Consider the following 7,123-nt stretch of genomic DNA (forward strand, 5'->3'; position numbering starts at 1 on the left):
ACTGCAGATGCTGTGATCAAATCCACACGTACAAACAAGCTGGATGAACTCAGCAGGTCGGGCAGCATCCGTTGAAATGAGCAGTCAACGCATCGGTCCTGACGAAGGGTCTCAGCCCGAAACGTTGACTGCTCATTTCAATGGATGCTGCCCGACCTGCTGAGTTCATCCAGCTTGTTGTACGTGTTGACCTATCCAGTAGTCTCTTAAAAGACTCTATCGTGTCCGCCTCCACCAAAGACGCCGGCAGCCCATGCCACGACCTCACCACTCTCTGCATTTAAAACTTACCCCTTGATATCTCATCTGTACCTACGTCCAAGCTCCTTAAAATTGTTTCCTCTCGTGTTAGCCATTTCAGCGCTGGGAAAGATCCTCTGACTATCTACACGATCAATGCCTCTCATCATCTTATACCCCTCTATTTGGTCTACAGTCAACTTAAGTCGCTCAAGGAGAAAAGGCCAAATTTACTCAACCGATTCTCATAGGGCATGCTCCCAAACCGCGGCAACATCGTCGTAAATCTCCTTTGCACTTTTTAAATAGTTTTCACATCCTTCCTGTCGTGAGATGACCAGAGCTGAACACAGTACTCCAGGTGGGGTCTGACCAAAGTCCTGTATAGCTGTAACATTACCTTTCGGCTATTAAACTTAATCCCACAATTGATGAAGGCCAATGCACGTATGTCTTCTTAACCACAGAGTCAACTTGCGTAGCAGCTTTAAGTGCCCTATGGACTCGGACCCCAAGATCCCTCTAATCTTCCACAGTGGCAAGAGTTAACTCCAGTCTTGGCCAATTTAACACCCAATCAGGTTAATTGGTTTATCAACTGCAACTTAACTGCCTGGCAATATTAAATGACAAGACCATCGCATTCCGGAGATGGTAACGGCCTGGGGTTATCTTATTGTCTGTATGTAGCGCATGTCCTTCTGTTGTTGACTGCTGTCTAAGTCCAATCACAAACAAGAGAAAATCTGCGGATGCTGGAAATCAAAGTAATACACACAAAATCCTTCAAAATCCGTTTTTTTTAATTTGGAGAATGAAGTCGGAAGATCAGAATGGGAGTGCGGCGGGAGCCATCTTGAATTTTTCTTATTCTCATCGGAGTTGAGAGGCGGGACTGCGTAGGCGGGTGAAGGCGGGCAGTGAAGCGGGGAAGATTTAAAAAGGCTGCAGCCTTGTACAGCGGGCAGCGTTGTTTTGCGGGCAGCGAAGTGAGCCGGGAGCAGAGTGAAAGCTTACGGGCTTGGGCTCAACGGGCGTAGGTGGAAACGGGCGAGGGAAGGTAGGTTTAGGTTTCAGTTTTTCCTGTTATTTGAGGAAAAGGGAAGTATGAGTGTGAGAGCAGCTTGCTGTTCTCGGTGTCGGATGTGGGAGGTGCCGGAGTCTCCCAGCCTCCCGGACGTCCACATCTGTGCCAGGTGCGCAGAGCTGCAGATCCTTAGGGACCGAGTTAGGGAACTGGAGCTGCAGCTCGATGACCTTCGTCTGGTCAGGGAGAGCGAGGAGGTGATAGAGAGGAGTTACAGGCAGGTGGTCACACCGGGGCCATGGGAGGCAGACAGGTGGGTCACGGTTAGGAAGGGGAAGGGGAAGAGTCAGGTACGAAAGAGTACCCCAGTGGCTGTACCACTTAATAATAAGTACTCCTGTTTGAGTACTGTTGGGGGGGGGGGGACAGCCTACCTGGGGGAAGCAACAGCGGCCGTGCCTCCAGCACAGAGTCCGGCCCTGTGGCTCAGAAGTGTAGGGAAAGGAAGAGGAAGGCAGTAGCAATAGGGGACTCAATAGTTAGGGAGTCAGATAGGTGATACTGTGTACACAGTCAGGAGAAACGGATGGTAGTCTGCCTCCCTGGTGCCAGGGTCCGGGATGTTTCTGATCACGTCCAAGATATCCTGAAGTGGGAGGGTGAGGAGCCAGAGGTCGTGGTACATACAGGTACCAATGACATAGGTAGGAAAAGGGAAGAGGTCCTGAAAGGGAGTTAGGTAGCCAGTTGAGAAGGACCACAATGGTGGTAATCTCGGGATTACTGCCTGTGCCACGCGTCAGTGAGAGTAGGAATGGAATGAGGTGGAGGATAAATGTGTGGTTGAGGGATTGGGGCAGGGGGCAGGGATTCAAGTTTCTGGATGTTTGGGACATCTTTTGGGGCAGGTGTGACCTGTACAAAAAGGACGAGTTACAATTGAATCCTAGGGGGACCAATATCCTGCGGGAGAGATTTGCTAAGGTTACTGGGAAGACTTTAAACTATAATGGTTGGGGGGTGGGAATGAATTTGAAGAGACTAGGGGAGAGGAGGTTAGTTCACAAATAGAGGATAGGATAGGCAGGTGATAGAAAAGGGGAGCGCTCAGACCGAAGATGAAGGGGAGAAGGAAGAAAAAGATAATAAAGTTGATCGCATTGTTAGGGAGAAACAGAGAGGAAAAGGAGGAGAGTTTCTTAAATGCATCTATTTTAATGCTAGGAGCATTGTAAGAAAGGTGGATGAAAGAGCATGGAATGATACCTGCAACGATGATGTTGTAGCTATTAGTAAAACATGGTTGTAGGAGCGGTGAGGTTGGTAACTATTCCTGGATTTCGTTGCTTCTAGTGTGATAGAATCAGAAGGGCAAGAGGAGGAGGTGTTGCATTGCTTGTCCGAGAAAATATTACAGCGGTGCTTTGGCAGGATAGATTAGAGGGCTCATCTAGGGAGACTATTTGGATGGAATTGAGAAATCGGAAAGGTGTAGTAACACTTATAGAGGTGTATTATAGACCACCTAATGGGGAGCGAGAATTGGAGGAGCAAATTTGTAAGGAGACAGTAGATATTTGTAGCAAGCACAAGGTTGTGGTTGTGGGAGATTTTAATTTTCCATACATAGACAGGGAAGCCCATTCTGTACAAGGGCTGGATGGTTTGGAGCTTGTAAAATGTGTGCAGGATAGTTTTTTGTAGCAATACATAGAGGTACCGACTAGAGAAGGGGCAGTGTTGGATCTCCTGTTCGGGAATGAGATAGGTCAGGTGACGGACGTAAGTGTTGGGGAGCACTTCAGGTCCAGTGATCACAATACCATTAGTTCTAATATAATTATGAAGAAGGATAGGGCTGGACCCAGGGTTGAGATTTTTGACTGGAGAGAGGCTAACTTTGAGGAGATGCGAAAGGACTTAAAAGGAGTGGATTGGGACAATTTGTTTTATGGGAAGGATGTAATGGAAAAATGGAGGTAATTTAAAGGTGTAATTTTGAGGGTACAAAATCTTTATGTTCCTGTTAGGTTGAAAGGAAAGGTTAAAAGTTTGAGAGCGCCATGGTTTTCAAGGGATATTGGAAACTTGGTTCGCAAAAAGAGGGAGATATATAGTAAATATAAGCAGCATGGAGTAAATGATGTGCTCGAGGAATATAAAGAATGTAAAAAGAATCTTAAGTAAGAAATTAGGAAAGCTAAAAGAAGATACGAGGTTGCTTTGGCAAGTAAGGTGAAAATAAATCCGAAGGGTTTCTACAGTTATATTAATAGCAAAAGGATAGTGAGGGATAAAAGTGGTCCGTTGTAGAATCAGAGTGGACAGCTATGTGTGTAGCCGAAGGAAATGAGGGAGATTTTGAACAATTTCTTTTCTTTGGTATTCACTAAAGAGAAGGATATTGAATTGTGTAAGGTAAGGGAAACAAGTAGGGAAGTTATGGAAATTATGACGATTAAAGTGGAGGAAGTACTGGCACTTTTAAGGAATATAAAAGTGGATAAATCTCCCGGTCCTGAAAGGATATTCCTGGGACCTTGAGGGAAGTTGGTGTAGAAATAGCAGGGGCTCTGACAGAAATATTTCAAATGTCTTTAGATACGGGGATGGTGCCGGAGGATTGGCGTATTGCTTACGTGGTTCCATTGTTTAAAAAGGGTTCTAAGAGTAAACCTAGCAATTATAGGCCTGTCCGTTTGACGTCACTGGTGGGTAAATTAATGGAAAGTATTCTTAGAGATGGTATATATAATTATCTGGATAGACAGGGTCTGATTAGGAATAGTCAGCATGGATTTGTGCGTGGAAGGTCATGTTTAACAAATCTTATTGAATTTTATGAAGTGGTTACGTGGAAATTTGACGAGGGTAAAGCAGTGGATGTTGTCTATATGGACTTCAGTCCAAAGGTTCCGCACGGAAGGTTAGTTAGGAAGGTTCAATCGTTAGGTATTAATATTGAAGTCGTAAAATGGATTCAACAGTGGCTAGATGGGAGATGCCAGTGAGTAGTGGTGGATAACTGTTTGTCAGGTTGGAGGCCGGTGACTAGTGGTGTGCCTCAGGGATCTCTACTGGGTCCAATGTTGTTTCTCATATACATTAATAATCCGGATGATGGGTGGTAAATTGGATTAGTAAGTATGCAGATGATACTAAGGTAGGTGGCGTTGTGGATAATGAAGTAGGTTTTCCAAGCTTGCAGAAAGATTTAGGCCAGTTAGAAGAGCGGTCTGAACAATGGCAGATGGAGTTCAAATGTGAGGTGTTACTTTTTGGTAGGAATAATCCAAATAGGACATACATGATAAATGGTAGGGCATTGAAGAATGCAGAAAAACAGAGTGATCTAGGAATAATGGTGCATTTTTTCCCTGAAGGTGGAATCTAATGTGGATAGGGATGTGAAGAAAGCTTTTGGTATGCTGGCCTTTATAAATCAGAACATTGAGTAAAGGAGTTAGGATGTAATGTTAAAATTGTACAAGGCATTGGTAAGGCCGAATTTGGAGTATTGTGTACAGTTCTGGTCACCGAATTATAGGAAAGATATCAACAAAATAGAGAGAGTACAGAGAAGATTTACTAGATATGTTACCTGGGTTTCAGCACCTAGGTTACAGGGAAAGTCTGAACAAGCTAGGTCTTTATGCATTGGAGCGTAGAAGGTTGAAGGGGGACTTGATAAAGTTATTTAAATAATGAGGAGGATAGATCGAGTTGACATGTATAGGCTTTTTCCATTGAGAGTAAGGGAGATTCAAACAAGAGGACATGATTTGACAGTTAGGGGGCAAAAGTTTAAGGGTAACACGAGGGGGAACTTCTTTACTCAGAGAGTGGTAGGTGTGTGGATCGAGCTTCCAGTAGAAGTGGTAGAGACAGGTTTGGTATTGTCATTTAAAGTCAAATTGGATAGGTATATGGACAGGAAAGGAATGGAGGGTTATGGGCTGAGTGCAGGCCACTGGGACTAGGTGAGTGTAAGCGTCGGCACGGACAAGAAGGGCCGAGATATCCTGTTTCCGTGCTGTATTTATTATATGGTTATATGGAACTCAGCGGTCCAGACGGAATCTATGTAAAAGAGCAAACAGTCGATGTTCCGGGCCTATATCTTTTTCACAATATCTTTTTCACAATTAACCCGGGCGGGAGAGCTAATAAACAGATAATCGGCACTTTGTAAAATTCCACTTTTCCCTGGCAACCGTAGCGCTCTTTAAATCTTGTGTGACGGCCGCGGCATAAACCGAGGGGCTCTCAGTTTACCCATGATGCAACCTGGTCCGAGTTCTCTGTCCACCACTGTATGAGAAAGCAAACAATTACTGACTGTCCTTATGTAATGAGATGGAGAAAAAAGGCAGAACAGAGTATATAATAGAATAACATTCACATGCGGCAGTAATATGGAGAGGATGACGACAGTACAGTATTGGCTAGGACGGAAGGAAGAGGTACAACTATTTTGTTAATAGCCCTTAGCCCTTGTACAAATTGTCACTCATTATCGCGACATGGTGTCGGAATTGGTAGAATAGGAGATTTACAGGGACTGCAGGTTGGTACCAGGACTTCCTGAACAGAAAGTGATTTTATGACAGACTTGATACCTTCCACTGCCTCCGGTGACAAGTTATATTGCCGTATGGAGGGTAGAATAGCATTGGTCTATGTGTGGTGTGGCGGAATGTACAAGTTCCACATGATTTTTTTTGTGTATCGCCCACAGGGAGGGAGGTATCTTCGAAAGCAGCAAGTGCACGATATGGTCAGCCAAGGCAGGGGGAGCAAACAGGTCAAAATTTGTTTAAACGCGGAAGAAGGAAATCTTATAAAACCAGCCTGAGCGAAATGAGCGGAATGACGTTATACAGAAGCATCAGCAGTGTACGGTTTAACAACTTTACTTACCACGGGAATTCACCACTGCCCTCATAGTCAGTGTCTGCATTCTCCCCAGCGCTAATGCTCAGGCGACGCTTTGTGAACTGTACGGGGCTATTGCAGAACTGCTAATACCCTGATGGACAGTTTATTGTCGCTGGTGATTCCCAAATTCCATCAGTATGTGTACTTTGCAACGAGAGGGGAGAACGTGTTGGACCAGGTTTACACAAACATCCCCGACGCGTACCGGGCGGAGCCCCGCCCCCAACTCAGTTACTCAACCACATCTCTGTTATGCTAATCCTAGCATACAGACCGCTCGTCAGAGGCTCCAAATCTGTTGAGAAGTAGGTGAAAACCTGGACAGCAGGAGCCATCTCCGCTCTTCAAGACTGCTTTGAGCACACTAACTGGCACATGTTCAGGGAGGCTGCAACCGATGGCGACTCTATCAACTTAGATGAGTCCACAGCATCAGTGACCAGCTACATCAGCAAGTGCATTGATGACGTTACCCTGTCCAAGAAAATCGCTATGCGCGCTAACCCGAAGCAATGGATGACCGCAGAAGTGCGTGCGCAGCTCTCCGCCTTCAGAGCAGGCGACAAGGCAGCCCGAACAACAGCGAGGGCCAAACTGTCCCGGGTCATCAGAGGGGCAAAGCGTGCACACGCCCACCTAATCCACAGCCATTTTCAGGACAGTGACGACACGCGGCGTATGTGGAAGGGCATCCAGGAGATGACCAATTACAGAACATCACCTGACTCTGCGGGTGATGCCTCCTTCCCTGATGCGCTGAATAACCTCTACGCTCGTTTTGAGGCGGAAAATGACGTGGTGGTGAGGAAGTCCACCCCTCCTACGAATGACCAGGTTCTGTGTCTCACCGTGGCCGATGTGAGAAGAACCCTGTGGAGAGTCAACCCACGGAAGGCTGCTGGACCAGATTACATTCCC

Source organism: Hemitrygon akajei, unplaced genomic scaffold (assembly GCF_048418815.1).
Source record: "Hemitrygon akajei unplaced genomic scaffold, sHemAka1.3 Scf000105, whole genome shotgun sequence".
Taxonomy (NCBI): domain Eukaryota; kingdom Metazoa; phylum Chordata; class Chondrichthyes; order Myliobatiformes; family Dasyatidae; genus Hemitrygon; species Hemitrygon akajei.